At 45.2% G+C, this 15,926-nt stretch overlaps 1 pseudogene; it reads left to right on the plus strand.

The window, feature by feature from the left end:
* Positions 1–13,876: 13,876 nt before the first annotated feature.
* On the plus strand, positions 13,877–15,545 carry LOC133905985 (uncharacterized; annotated as a pseudogene).
* Positions 15,546–15,926: the final 381 nt, after the last annotated feature.

A 15,926-nucleotide genomic window follows, 5' to 3' on the forward strand; every position in this document is an offset into this window, starting at 1 on the left:
ATTAGATCATTCCACCCCACCGGTCATCGCATTCATACCCGTTTATTTCTCCGGCGAACATATTCAGGATCATCCCCCGGCTGAATCTCTAAAAAGGGGTCTCTCATGATCCTTGCGACAGGAGTTAACCCTCCGACACCTATAATATTAAAAAGGGTTCCTAAATGTCCTAGGCCAAATTGATTGTTTTTATGCTTGAAATAAATATTATCATATGGTTTTTCAATGGCAGAAATAATCCCGTCCTTGGGCTCACCTTGAGGAAGTTTTCAATAGATCGAACTCTGCTACATCTCCTGCTACCCGCCACCAGCTACCCGTTTTGCTGTTCGCCTCGACGTATGTTTTTATGAGAAGACGATTGAAAGACCTTTGAACTGGTACTAGTCAGGGCATACCACTGCACTGAGGAAGCAGGAAGCAACCATGCATGCTGTTGGGGAGGTTTGACACGGGATGGCGAAACCCGATGTTCGGCCAAGGTTGGCTTTGCCGGGAAACCATGGAAACCTTCAAGGACACTACAAATTCACACCTCAGCCCACGGAATCGCGCCCTCGTCAGGGCTGTGGTGCGCGTCGCGAGTCCAGGGGACCAGGCGCGCCCAGGCAGAGCAGCATGCATGGCTGCTTGCTGCTTCCCCACAAAAGAATGAACATAAATTCCATTGAAAACTTGAGGAAGGGCAAAAATCTAAAATTAGACAACATATACGAGCGTATTTACTGAAATAGATAATATGTAGTTGTATTTACGAATTTAGTATCTGTATTCGGCACTGTTGCCCGTATTCGACACACCGTGTGCCGAAAATCCCTATTTCTTGATAAAATTGTTGCTTTTTTTTTGCACGTGTTGTTATTTTATGTAATTGCCAAATATGGTTGTGGCCGGCTATGGTTTGATTCTGTCATTTGATACCGGCATGTTGTTATTTCATGTAATTGATAACTTTCAACTAAATTTGAAATTATTTGCTAATTTAACTGTCATTTTATGCCGATGTGTTGGCACTTCATGTAATTGGCAAATTTCAACAAAATTTAAAATTATTTACCGGTGTGTTATCATTTTATGTAATTACCAACTTTCAACAAAATTTTAAAATTATTTACTAATTTAACTTTACATTTTTAAATGCGTGAGAAAGAAAGCATGTAGTCTCTAAGACGGTGGGCAGTCTTAACACGTAGGTATGTTTGAACATGCACAACATTAACCCTTGTATCATTTATTATCTCAAAATGGCGATGGAAAGTGACGACGTAAATTAATGAAAGAATGCCAGTTGTGCTAGTCAAAGCTATCAGGATAAGATAGTTGTCGTCTTCGAGGTGGTGGTTGGAAGTTGTGAGAATGGGTATAAGCAAATCTAACATCATCTTCACGGTCATCACGGTCCTCCGGAGATGGAGGCCTCAGAGGGAGGGGTCGGGGTGGCATGAAATCATTGTCGTTGTCATCTTGAGCTATCACGGTAGGAGCACGTTCTATTTCATTGTTGGTTAGACACCATATCGATGTGGTGTGTAAACGTCCTCTTATAGTGTTCATTGAACCTTCTCCTGTATGGCTGCTGGAAGGTCGAGGCATTGACGGCATGAAATCATCGTCCTTATCAGTCTCGTCATTTTCAGGTAGAATAGTAGAGGGCGCTCTTGTACCCCTTAGGTTTGCTGATCTTCATCGTCTTCTACGCAAACCAGGTATCACACCCCCACCGAAGAGCATATGCATCACCAAGAAATGTGTGATTTCTTTGTTGATCAACTCTGCATCTTCTGGGAACGCTTAACGCGGAAGAGGAGCATTCGAATAAATGACAATAAGATAAGTAGGGTAACCAAATAGAAAATGACGAACCTGTATGTGGGATGCATACTAGTCGGGCAACATCGTCATCCTTCTTTGCCTCATACAGAAACCTAGCACAGAAGGATAGTCGGCTAGTTTGCACACCCTGAGGTATATTTGGCGGTGCTCGTGCAAGAGAGCCCTAAGGTTGTCGGTTGTTACATGTAGGAGCGAAGCGGTCAACGCAGAACATGGTGGTCTTGCATGCAATTTGGACACAATTTGGATTAGGTTGCTCTTATTGAAGAGATCATCTTTCCCTCCATGCATAACCTGTAAGGAGACATTTAGTGCTATATCGATCGTTGTAGGTGTCCATGAATAGGCTGTACTAAAATATCCCATCATATATGTATTGATCTTTGACTGCGACGTTCTTGCTTTGCACCAAAGCATGAATCTCTGTTTATTTTAATAAACATTAAACATGTATTAAATATCATAATTAATATGTACAAATGCTTAATAAGTAACTCATAAATAAGTTATGTGTCCTAATTATTTGATAAATATTATGTAAATTAAATGTAATTACTTTAACACTATAGTGTATAAGATATAGTACAGATGAGTACACAATATAGTGAATAACACATGTGTCATTAACAAGTACAAGTGCACCGAACCATTGCACTGGCTTATTAACGACGACGACGCCGCACGCAATCCCAAGGAGTGTAAGTGTTTGGCGGTTGTGTGGCCCTCATCCCAATGGCCTGCATTGACCCTTGCCACGTGTGCCCTTACTCTTCATCATCATCATCGCCGTGTCGTGTTACACCTCCACCAAACGTGTATCCAGAACTGCTAACTCGGCCCTGCATGTACCATGATGTAGGATCCTTATGCAGAAGTGTGGACACCGGTAGTACGTGCTTCGATGGAGTTTGGATTGCCGAAGTCTCATCATGCTGGTACCACTGTGAACCCCCAGGTGCATCAGCATATTGGGGTACTGGCCGCTTAGTAGCTCGGTGAAGCTGCCCACCTGCAATGCAGCAGCCCAGTCAAAATCTTGTGTGCCGCTCCAGGTTGGCGTCTGCTGCGTGTAGTCATTGATGTCCTCGTGATGATTTGATACTACTGGTGGAGGTGTTTGTGTAGTCTGAGGAGGTTGTATCCACTGATGGAGTTAGGAACCCAGTGTACATTGCTCAGGATCAGGAGCCTCCGTGAACTCCTCAGCTTCAGCACAAGAACGTGGCACATGATGGGCCGAAGACGAAGGTGCCTCCCGTGATTGTGCCTCACAGGTTAGATGAGTGCCAGCTGTGGGAGGCACGAGACGCGTCCATGGCTGGTACGTCGTACCCCTCGAACACGGGGCACAACCATCTAGACCACGTAACTCGGACAACAGGCGAGACCCTCTCATCCTCATGTAGTCCTAAAGAGGGTCCCGATCCCTCCGTGTTGATGACCCACTTGCTTCCCCACATGCTTGCTCTGCCTGCGTATGTATTTTGTACCCCGCTTCGGTCTATATTTGATGAGGGTCATGTCAGTAATATGGATATGTAACTAATTAAAATCGTTAGAAGTACAACATCACTTACCATCACATGAGAAGACAGGCACAATCCTCGGGGAAGGGTTTGGGGGCCCGCGGTACGAGTCCGTTGAGTAAGGTGGCACGCGTGCAGGAACGGTACCACAAAAGGTACTTTCAGTATATGCTGTCGTCGTACTGTCCCACAGGAACGACGACATTCACTACGCCTGACTCCGTCCACCTGTTCATGTGCTCCGCATTAATCTTAGACTAGTTAAGCGTGCCTGCGTTCCCCTGTGCGCTCCTCTTGTACGTGACATAAACAATTATAATTTCGTAACATAGATCACCTAACGTAATAATGGTTCATACAATAACACACTTACTTGTGTGCCCGACCAGCGTCTCGTGGGGGAGGTACTGGCACCAACTATCGATGACCGAACTTCCTCTGTACACGCTCAGGAGAATATACTTCCACATTGTTCATGTACATCAAGAAGCATCTGGTCATCCATAAGTCTAAGTCATGAAAACAAGAGGATGCGATGAGGTCTCCAGTCGCAATTTCGGCCACTCGTTCCATATGCCATGGATCCCACTTCACGAGATCGGCGCTAAGGACGTCCAGGTCACTGATCACCCGAGAGTAGTTACCATGGTCTTGCTGGTAAATCCATCTCAACCTGGCATGAATCCACTGATACCCCATCATAGGTCTCATATCATCTACAATGCCATCAGAGATGGGGACTGGATAGTAGCTCTTTCTCACCCACGATCGACAAACTGGGAGGTACTCCCAGCTCCAAAGCTGTAAAAGGTGTAGGCATACCTGAAATAGAGCCCATCTTCTTTGATCGTTGGGTTGCGACACACAATCCTTTGTACGTAGCAACCAACACAGCAGATCCCCAACTGTAAGATGTCGGCTCGTAAGGACGTAACACGAGCTGACCCGCTAACCATACAATATGAGGAAGTACATAATCGTCTGCCATGTTGCAGAACATGATGCCTCCCAGCATGGTGTACAAGTACACCTCGTAATGCTGCATAATTGTATCATCATCTGCATCCGGTGGGCATGGGCCGAACTGTGGTAGCCCATGAATCCATGATATGGAGAGCCCAACATCCTTCATATCATATTGCACCAAACCTACAAGATGTAGAGACTCAATGAAGCATGAATAACACTAGAATATATGAAGTGCATTACATAACAAATAATTACCTTGTCTCAATATAACTCTTCCACTGCTCCTTTGCTGGTCACGAAAGTACTAACAGGGTGCCCTTGATCGGCAGCCCGGTCAGCATGGCCATGTCCCGCAAAGTTATGATCATCTCTCCACAAGGAAAGTGGAACGTGTGCGTCTCAAAATGCCAGTGGTCGACAAGAATTGTGAGTAGTGACGCCTCAATCAACAGGAGGGGAGTCCTTCTACTGCCCTCCATGGGAGCTTCGGCCATCATGAGAGCGAACGGTAGTAGTCCTACCCATGCGAGTGGCTCGTGGAATCGAGGGTCTAACTCCTTAATCTTGTGCACACTCCTAGAACGTAATGGAACTAACTGCAAAGGTATCCAATACATTTATTGAGTAAGTACCAAGTTATTAGGCCAATTGGAAATCACGTATTATCGTTGTACCTATTGCCCTGTGAAAATCATCCTTCCCCTGTGGTTCTCGGCGTACTGTAGCTGAAGAAGCTCAGGAAGATGAACGTGAGCCATGCCAATGATTTTAACCCTCATGGTTCAATAAAAAAACAACGTAAGACAACAACTATTACAAAATATGTACAACAACTAATAGGTGAATAACAATTTACAATACAAACCATGTCTGCGATTAACTTCATAAAACAAACTAAATTGCAACAACTCTAATACAATACAGTTCGATCATAGCTTGATAGTTTACCACCGGGTCGGACAAGTCCTCCTGTCATTGCCAGATTGTTTGCATATTTTGCACTTGTGTAGTCCATCAATAGCATTTGCTGCATCCATGTCACCTTGCAGCCTCGTGGCTCTAGGCCTCCTAGGATCCGTGCGTCGTGCTCTGGGATAAGATACCCACTTAGACCCCTCGATCGTGAGTGTCATGGATTAGGGCCCAATGCTTCACCGGCTTTTCCGCTATCCACTGGCTAAATGTAGCACGTGAATAGCTAATGATGGTTTGCCCCCCCATCATTTGCGTCCGCAGATGGTCCTCCTGTGCTTCCTGCTCTGCCATCATCTTATGAGTGGTCTCATTTAACTCTCGTCATATCTCGTTGAACTTCGCCTGCTGGTTCTGAAGACACAACCCTTTGAACCTCTTTACAAGACCCTTGTTGTGGTACCTTGAGTACAGGTTCGCACCCAAGTGTCGCATGCACCATCTTCTCTCAACATCAGGCCATACAATGGAGTAGTTTGTGGTGTCATGCAGCACGTCCAACACATGCAAGAGGCCCTTGTTGCGGTCTGAGATGTTGCAAACTCGTTCCCTATTGCCAACGACACGTGTCCTCACCAAGCTGAGGAACCACAATCAACTATCACTATTCTCACTCTCAACCATTGCAAACGCTAGAGCAATGATCTGATTATTTGCATCTACCACCATCGTTGTCATAAGGTTACTATGGTACTTGCCGCTAAGAAATGTGACATCCACACATACAACCGGCTTGCAATGTCTGAAAGCTTCGATACATTGGGCAAAGGACCCGAAAACCTAATGAGGTATCGGTTAGTGTTACTGTATGACCCATCCTCCATCCTGACCGGCTCATCCGCCATGGCCCACCGAGTCCCTGGATTCGTCATGGCAATCTTCTACAGCAGCATCGGGGCATAGTTGTAAGACTCTTTGAAACTTCCAAACAACATCTTCAACGCCTTCTGCTTCGCTCACCATGTGGTGTGGTAATTGATTAGCATACCCGTCTTAGTCTGCACCTCCTCCATAATGGATTTTGGCGATAAACATATGTTCATGCCAATAAGGGTGATGAGGACTTAGGCTATGAACCTCGCATCAACGGCGTGGCTCATATTCCTAACAACCTCTTCGCTGCATGTATGTGGGGTGTGTCTACTTAGCCCAAAATAGTTCTCGTACTTTGGCTTATGTGCTCGTACGAAGTAAGGACAATTCGGGTACTTGATACATCTGACCTCATACTCTGTAGGGTTAGACCGGGCGTAGTTGTGGTTCCTTCTTGTGATTACATCATAGTTGCTGATAAAGTGGATGACCTCCTCCCTGTTTCGAAACTGTTGTCCTACCTGGATGTCACTATTCTAGTATTCCCAGTTAGATAAGGTGTTATACTCAATGATGGTACAATCTAGCAGCCCAGCACCATAATAGTACTGGATTGCCGGCACCGGGTCATCGTTGTCAGCACCTTCTTCATCCCCGCTACCACCGGCTTCATCATCCATGCATCCTGCATCTACCTCAGTAGGGTCAACTCCAGGTCCCTCTGTACCGGAACTGCCCTCCCCGACATGCCCTCCCTCCTCATCATGCATCACATGGTGGTCTGATCCTTCCACGCTAGTCACCGCTTCACCTTACACCAGTCGTGATACTATGTTTACGTACACCCCTATTTCAAAGTTCTCCTCCAATGCCTTACGTGAGTACAAAACTCATGCGTTGTTTCTTCTAAAATTGAACAACGTATGGACAATGACCGAGCTATTTGGCACAAGCCGTGGCTGCACATCATTTAGGACAACATTATAGGACTGCTGGTTCACATGCAAAAGGCTCATAACATGTGATTTTAAGCCATCTAAATCAATAGGTAGCTCAATCGTACTCTCTATATATGCTGGCAGTTCTGAATTGATACGAGCTTCCCATGCAAAATAGTGGGACGTTCTCCATAATAAATATGGATAGTCATAACGTCTCTGCTAAACAAACGTAAATGGGCAAATAACTACTTAGATGTAAGTACGATAAATAGCTAATTATGTCCTATACATTAACCTAAGTGATAAAGCTAATTAATCAAATTAGTTCTGTTAATTTGCTTCAAAGCTCTATTTTTTCTCTCCACTTTCATAAATTCATGCATGTGACGGGATCATAACTCCCATTATCATGCCTATGGCGGGATCATAACTGCTTTTCTGGTGGGTTCGTAACTCCGGTTACGATGCCTGTGACGTGATCGTAACTCCGGTTATCATGCCTATCGTGAGATCATAATTACGGTTACACTGTGGTAGATTCTGTTACGAGATCATAATTACTATTACGAGATCATAATTACTATTACGAGATCATAAATTATGTAAATATTTTACGTACTCTAATTTATCAACTTAATGCCATTTAACCAATGTATTCGAACGGAATAAATACTCTACTTACTCTAATTACATTTATTAATCTAAATATTAATTACATACATAATCTACGTACTTATTTTTATGGAAGGCAATCCTCTCCTAGCGTTGTTGCTCCTCCTCGCTGCTAAATGCCGAACACTGCTACTCCTCCTCTCCTTGCACTACTCCACCTTGCTGCGCTACTGCTGCGCTTTTGCTCAGCTGCTGCTGCCCTTTTGCTCGAGACATTTTATAGGCTGCATGCAAGCGAGCCAGTATGCAAACGCGAACGAATAAAACGAGCAGCGGAGCAGCAACAGCCGGCTGAAGGAATAAAGTGCAAAGGAATAAAACCGGCCGGCTGAATAAAGCGCAAAGGAATAAAGTCAAAAGCATAAAGCGATGTGACGTGACGGCCAGCAGTGCCGTATTTGGCACACGATGTGCCGAAAATGCTTTTTTTACATCATGTACTGAAAATAAATTTTTGATACACCGTATGCTGAATACGGATGCTAAATTCGTAAATATGAATACGCATATTTATTTCGATAAATATACTCATATATATTGTCTAATTTTGAATTTTTTCCATCACAGCTGATACCCACAAGGACAAGGACATACATGCTGTGAACAGGCCTTGCACTGGAGATGGAGGGCGTGTGTGTCGCATAAATTAGTTCAGTGGTAATGCAGCAAATAACGGTTAATTCAGTTCAGTTTAGATAACTCTGTAATAATTAACTCCAAACAGGGCGGACTCATGTGTCATATTAATATACGTGCAAGGCCTGCGCTCCATTTATGTGCGATCAGGTTTGCCATATTTGATAGCAGGTTATCCATTTATGTGTGATCAGGTTATATGTGTGTGTGTGTCATATAAATTAGTTCAGTTTAGATAACCTGAAAATCGCAGACGTGAAAACGTACTGTGACCCAAGTTGAATTTAACGTAAAGTTGCCACATTATTACTGAAAAAGCTATGTATATATATATATTTATTTATTGTAGCTATATCTTTAATAGTCATCATAAATATATGTAGGCCTGCAAGTTTTACATAGCTTTTTCTCCCTTAAGGCCTAAGTCCCTACTCACCTATCTTGATTGGGGTGAGTTTATTATTATTTTAATTATTGTTGGGACAAGTTGAGGCGGTGCACCAGTCAAGGTGGGCGGGGGCGGCCTTGAGGTCTGCTCCGTCATAGAGTATATATTATACGTATGTTTAGTGGGTTTATTAAGAAGTTTATTCTCTTGTAATAATTTTTTTTATTAAACTAACATATGTATGTAACTATTGTTATATTATGTTAGTTCCTGTGAATCTTAGATATTACTTTTTATTGATTTGTATGTTGTGGCAGCTGTTATCTTCTAATTAAATTTGATTTAGAACTTTTGATGATTTTAAACAGAGCAGGCTAGGACAGATTAGGTCAAAGTTAGAACCATGAGACGGAGCGGGATAAGAAAAAAATTCACCAAATCTCAGGACGGGACAGAGGACGGACGGATAGAAGCAAAACCCACCTTGCCCTGATACATTTAGATCTCTATTCTCCCTCCACTCACATAGCGAAAAATGAACAAAATCCGCCATTACTGCTCTGGTGGAGCTCCCCTCCGCTGACGGGAGCAGCGACAGGCCATGTATAATATCAAAATAGTGGGGAGCAGAGAGGCGGCGAGATCCTGTGCCAGATCTGGTCGGGTGCCGCCGGAGGTCCGGCAAGCGAGGTTCCAGGTAAGGCGGGCCGAGGAACAAAACGCTGGTCTCGGTCATGATTTTTTTTGCCAGTGGCAGAAGCGCATTATTACTTGTGAAGAAAATGGGAGGTAGGAAAGGATGGAGGCGATTCTGGTGTGAAACCATGTTTTGCATGTTCCTCCTTTCCGGTGTAAAAATGAGAAATGATTCCATAGTTTCTGTTTCTAAACGCCACGACGCCCAACTGTTTGGCATGGATCTGCCGTTTCTAGCTATAAACGGGTGTCAGAATCCCTGCCAAATGCCCACTACAGTTTGCAAAACGATCTCTAAAATCTTGAAATAAATTGATTTGCTTGGTCTGACTTGATCCTTTGTGAAACTGATTTGCTTGGTCTGACTTGATCCTTTGTGACACATCATCTAGAACTTCGATTTGTGTTAAATACTCCCTCTGTTGAAGAAGTTAATTTTTATAAGATGCGGTCTCTACAAATTCAGCCATCAATTACTGTAGCTACATGTTAATAAAAAATTAAATATAATATTGAGAATGTCACGCCCTCTCGCGTGGGTCTATGTCACGTCCTGAAATCCGTAATTGTGTGTTTTAATCCTAAAACATGCAATTTCAGTCTCATGTTCCAGTTTAGGTCACTGGAGCACTTCACTTTGAATCAATGAGGTGGGAGAAGGAAAACTAAGAGAAATAAAGGAGGTAGAAGTAAGTCTGGACTTTCCTCTAGGTAAATGGGGTCTACTTGGGTGGAAAATATCTCTCTATAGCTGGGCAACAACACTCTCTCTCCCCCTAAAAAGAAGAAACTTGCCCATACGTACTACTCACCCACTCCACCAGATAAGGCTTTTTGAGGAAGCAAGTTGGAGTTGGCTGTCTCTCACTCTCTCTCTTAGGCTCCCTTTTTTTTCCCCTTTTGGATCCCTACCTCTGGGAGCAAGATCAAGGTACGTATGTGGTACTCACGTGACCACCAGCTCAAGGACTACTCGTCCATCCAATTCATTTTCAGTTTCCCCGAAGGAATTCGAGCTGGTTCTGAACTTGTTTGGTGTTCTTTGGGTGAAGCAAGGAAGCAGCAGTTTTTCCACTCTTCTCCAAGCTATTTTCCATCGTTTCCTCCTTCAACTGGCGGTCACCAATCTCAGCAAAGGACCTTGGGTGAGTCTGCTAGGCTCCCATGGCAAGTATGCTCATTTTTGGTTGGATAGATCTTGAATCTGGAACTAGGGTTGTAAAGTTCTTCAGTCTGGGAACATATGAGGATTTATGTGGATTTGAGTTAGGAATCATGTTGCTAGACGTTTGAGCAAAGTCTAGACCCTCTAGACCCTTCTAGGCATTTTTACCTTTGATTTAGAGAGACTCCCATGTTAGTTTAGTCTAGTTTTTCCCTTCGTAATAGCTGCTATTCTGAAGCTGCACGATCCTGATTTTACTGTAGCGCTCAAGTACTGTTCACCCGAGCACCCGGGTACTGTTCACCCGAGCACCCCGGATACTGTTCATCCGAGCACCCCGGTACTGTTCACCCGAGCACAGTTCACCTCGAGCACCTCCGGGTACTGTTCACCGAGCACCCACTGTTCACCCCGAGCATCCGAGCACCCGAGCACTCTTCACCCCGAGCACCTGAGCACGGTTCACCCAAAGCACCCGAGCACGGTTCAACCCCCCCCCCCCAGCACTCCCGGGTACTGTTCACCCGAGCAACCCTCGTACTGTTCATCCTCTGGGTACTGTTCACCGAGCACCTCGGGTACTGTTCACCCGAGCACCCCCGGTACTGTTCGCCCCAGCACTCCGGGTACTGTTTATCCCGAGTACCCCGCGAGTACTGTTCATCCCGGGCACCCCGAGCACGGTTTATCAGGCTTTCCTGATAGCTGATAGCTTGTAAAATTCGTAGTTAATTCGTACGAACTCCAAACTTTATGAGACCACTTGGAAAATTCTGGTTTGGATAGTGTGATCTGGGAAAAATATTGTCATGTATTGTGGAGCATATTTTTCTTATATGATCGCATTTCATACATGCTCATTACATTGCACGCGTTGCTCTCTATAGTGAACGCCGATCCGTCGATCCCGGAGGCCGTGGGCGATCGTGAGGCGTCCCACCTTTCTGATCCAGGGCAGCAAGGCAAGCATCGTTCATATTGCACCGTGTCTACTTGAAAATTTAATATGTTATCTACGCTTATGTATACATTGCATGTGTCGGGTACTGAGTTGGGTAGAACCTAAGCCGATGCATTATCCCATTTCGGTCACGTGTCATGTGTTGTTCCTAGGAGCCTAGTGGTGTCATCGAGGTCTAATTTTAGTTCGCTATGCTTAGTGGTACTTAGGTTTTCCGGTAGAAGTCGACGACGGCGTCCACCGTTGTCGCGAGCCTAGGACTTATTACTTGTTCACACTTATGGTTGTGTTGATGATGAGTCGGTTTGGTGAGTGGTGAGTTGAGACGAGGTGTGGGCGGTGTTAGGGGTGTCATCTGCTCACGAGGAGTCCTCAGGCAGTTCGGGGAGGGAACCCGAACACCGTAGACCGCTTGCACCGGTTAAGCACCGATCATCGGTGTAGTCGGCTTTAGCACATACCTTACTCACCACATGCTGATATAATGGTAGGCGAGCTGATTACCTTCGCAGACGTGGTCATGTGGGCCTCGTCATAGACGGTGTGAGTCCGGTTTGAGTCCGGGCTTTTAGCGGTATTAGTTTGCTCGGGGAGTAGTTCTAATACCGCCTCGCCGAGCTATGGTTGATCCACATGGTTGGGCCTGGTTGGGAAAGGTTGTCACGGGTACCCCCTTGTGTGCATCTTAGCGGGTGGCACAAGCCGTATGGTTCCTGTGTCGTGTGGGTCCAGGAGTATCCCCTGCAGGGTGTATAATCAGTTCGAACTGCCGCGCTCTCGGTCATGAGCATCGCTATCGCTTATCTCCACCGAGCGACCATGTTTTGGTCGTAGAGTTTCGATGTGGGCTGTGGCATGGTTGGATTGGGGTGGTTTGGTCGGTATGTGGTTGGTGGTTTGGTGGGAATGGTTTGCTTTTATACACTTGTTGTTCATATATCTGTTCTGATCAGTTGGTTGGCAGGGTTTGAGTCGGTGGTTGGTTAAGTCAGTTGCTTACACCTAGAGTCTAGGTTGCTTACCGCTTAATGAACTTAAACATGTCTTAATCCTTGCTACAGCTTCAAATGCATGATCCTTGGAGTCGAGAATATATATACTCATACTGTGTAAGACTTGCTAGTACCTTCGTACTAAGGGGTGCTGCCCTTAAGTTGCTTTCAGGTTCGCAGGTTGGCGAGGAAGAGGCTGTGTTCGGCTACTTTGTGCCTGCCGATCAGGGTGGCGGGCAGGAGTAGCACCTTCTACTCCGAACTCCGGCGCTTGTGGTATGGAGCCTAAGGGCATACGGCTCCATATTCTTTTGTTGTATAGGTTTTTCTTCCGCTGCTTAGCTGTTGTTGTTCATCTTTTGTTGTAAATTGTGGAAGCAGTTGCATGTTTAATAATGGTAATCCAGTTTAATTATTTGCTCTCTATTAAACTGTGTTGTGATATTTGAGTTGGAAGGCATGTGTTCCGATCCTGGGCACAAAACACGTGCCGGGACTACCGGAATGGTATTTTGGTTAATCGTCGAGGTTGTGATTATGAATAATGATCCCCCTGATGATTAATTAGAATACTATTTGGACGGTTCCTCACAGTCTAGCACCCTCCCGAGTACTGAGCCCCATGGCCCCACGCGAGTCCCGTGCTGGCAGAACACCCTTCGAACCACGTCTCACAAGTTTCCTCATCCCGCACCACCCGACCCTAATCTGCATTGAGCGCCACTCCCCGCCACCACAAACCGGCACCGTGCCGCATCCCCGCACCGCCCCTCCCCTTAGCCACTTCTTCATGCCTCTCCCCTACACTGTGCGTCCTCTCAGCGACTGCACATGTCTCCCGTGCGCTGGCGTCGCATCCCGCGTTGCCTTGGCAAATTTGGTGAGGCACACGAAGGAGCTTGGGGTCAATGCTGTGGCGGGGAACGGGAGGATCGGAGAGGCAGGGGAGCCCTCCGTCACAGGAAGCTCCGAATCTGTTATCCACTCTTTCCCTCCACACGCATCTCCATCCGCCGCCGCTATGTCCTCATCCTTGGTGCCGCGGCCGCCCATCTTCGCGAGGCCTGTTGGCATAGGCTCGGGGGCCTCCTTCGCGAGGCCCACACCTCCCTTCCAATCCACTCCATAGGGCAGCCGATGTTCTTCGCTCCCATGCCACCCTCAAAGTTCTTTACTACGATGCTGCCCCTCTCATCCACTCTCCAATCGATGCATCCTCCTTCCGGTTGACGCCGATCCCATGGCTTTATGTTGACCTCCACCCATGGCGCAATGGGGGGGGGGGGGAGGGGGATCACCCGCGTGATGGTGGACCGCGCGCATCGCCGCCAACTTCCACCTCATCGTGATCCAGGGGCGCGCCTACGTCGAGCGCATCATGCCAGCATTCCAGACGCGTGACCTCTTCACCATGTGGGGCATCCTCTAGCTGCTCCATCACTACCCTGGACGCGTGCTAGACCTCGACCTGATGTTCAACTGCGTCAACTGGCCCGTCGTACGTGCTGACCAGTACGAGGGGGAGAGCGCCACCATCATGCCGACACTCTTCCGCTACTACGGCGACGAGGACACGTTCGATATCGTCTTCCCGAACTGGTCCTTCTGGGGCTGGTAAGCAACTACTCCTAGCTTCCTTTTCTTTTTGTCTCAAAATTAGTTATGCTTTTTGGTGCATCTGCATGGTTATATCAGTATTCACTGCATTCCTTGTTGATAACACAGTGAATGCAGTGAGAAACAAATGCAAAACAAAAGATCATTGAAAATTTTGATGCTTATGTATTTAGGAGCTAGCCAAGTGTAGAATTGAGGTTCATAGTGATACTACACCAAAGAATTGAGTCTGTTCTTTTTGTTGTGCTTTGATGTTCAGATGAAACACAAGTAGTTAAATAATTGTTTGTGATGATAATCCTGAGATCAACATAATGCCATGGGATGCTCTACAGATGGAATTGGACAGTGGCAACAAGAGGGTGAAATGGTTGGATAGAGAACCTTATGCTTACTGGAATCCAGATGTTGTAGCTACAAGGCAACAGCTGTTTAAGTGTAATGTCTCCAGTAAGCAAGAATGGAATGCACGTATTTACAAACAGGTACTTTGTTTGTGTTTATGTTACATTGCAGTTTGATATTTCTCTTCCCACAATTATACTTTCAATATATAGTCAGATTCCATTGCCCATAAAATATTGAAATCCTTCTGAGTTAGTGCATAGCTACTTTTTCAAGGAAAGAAATCTGGTAATGCTGATTCATGATTGATTAGCTAGATCAAGGCATACTATTTTTTCAGCCGTCGCAATATTCTTAACTTGAAATTGGTCAGTATTCCATATGTATGATCTAATAATATATTCTTCAACAACAAATAGCTGATGTTGAATGCTCCCCAAGTTCATCTGGGCACCACACTTATTCTAAAAGTTAGCATAAGTCTTGCAGCGCCTTTTTTTTTGCGCGTAAGCTGTTCGACGGTTTGACTGAGAGGAACATGGTCTCTTGGACCACACTGGTGTCAGGGTACACAAGAGCCGAGAAGGTAGAGGTTCGATCATGCTGTTTGAGCGGATGCCTGAGAGGGATGTGGCTAAGTGGAATGCAATCATTGCGGGCTGCATGCAGAATGGGTTTTGTGTGGAGGCGGTGGGGATTTTGGGGAGGATGGTACTCAAGGGGTTTTGGCCAAATGCAACCACATCTTCCTATGTTCTATTTGCATGTGGGCATCTCGTGATCTTGAAGACCGAAAAGGTGATCCATGGTTATGCGTGGAGGAATCACTACATGCATATTTTTCTCATTGAATATTATTACTTTTCTACGAAATTTGTTGGCAATGTGTTTGATGAATTGACCATGTGAAAGAATCTCTTGGGGTCAAGTGTGACCTGCTGTATTTCATTTTGTGGATCATGCAGGTTTCAGGTCATTTTTTACCAGGTGGAGGCAGTGTGTATGAATGGGATGTTTGAGAAGGCTACATCAAATCATTCAATGCATTGCATAATATTTTTGGTGTCAAGTACACTTCTTTTCACTTCTGCTTCAGCAATAATTGTTGTGTCTATTGACAACCTATGATGAATAGAGTGAAATTTCTTCCTGTAGGACATTAGACGTGCATGATTTAGGGATACAGATTGGCTGTAACATCCTGAGTTTAAGCATGCTGATTAATCACCAAGTTCACTCCAAATTAAAACTTTTTATGATTAATTAAGGTAATTAAAGTTAAGGGACTATGTGTGTATGTATGTATGCATTCATATGTGTGTTAAGGGTGTCAAGTTGAATAGGTATTCCCAAAAATGCACTAGAATCAGTTTCAAAATAATCTCTGCTTTAATATGGAT

Source organism: Phragmites australis, chromosome 23 (genome assembly GCF_958298935.1).
Source record: "Phragmites australis chromosome 23, lpPhrAust1.1, whole genome shotgun sequence".
NCBI classification, from domain to species: Eukaryota; Viridiplantae; Streptophyta; class Magnoliopsida; order Poales; family Poaceae; genus Phragmites; species Phragmites australis.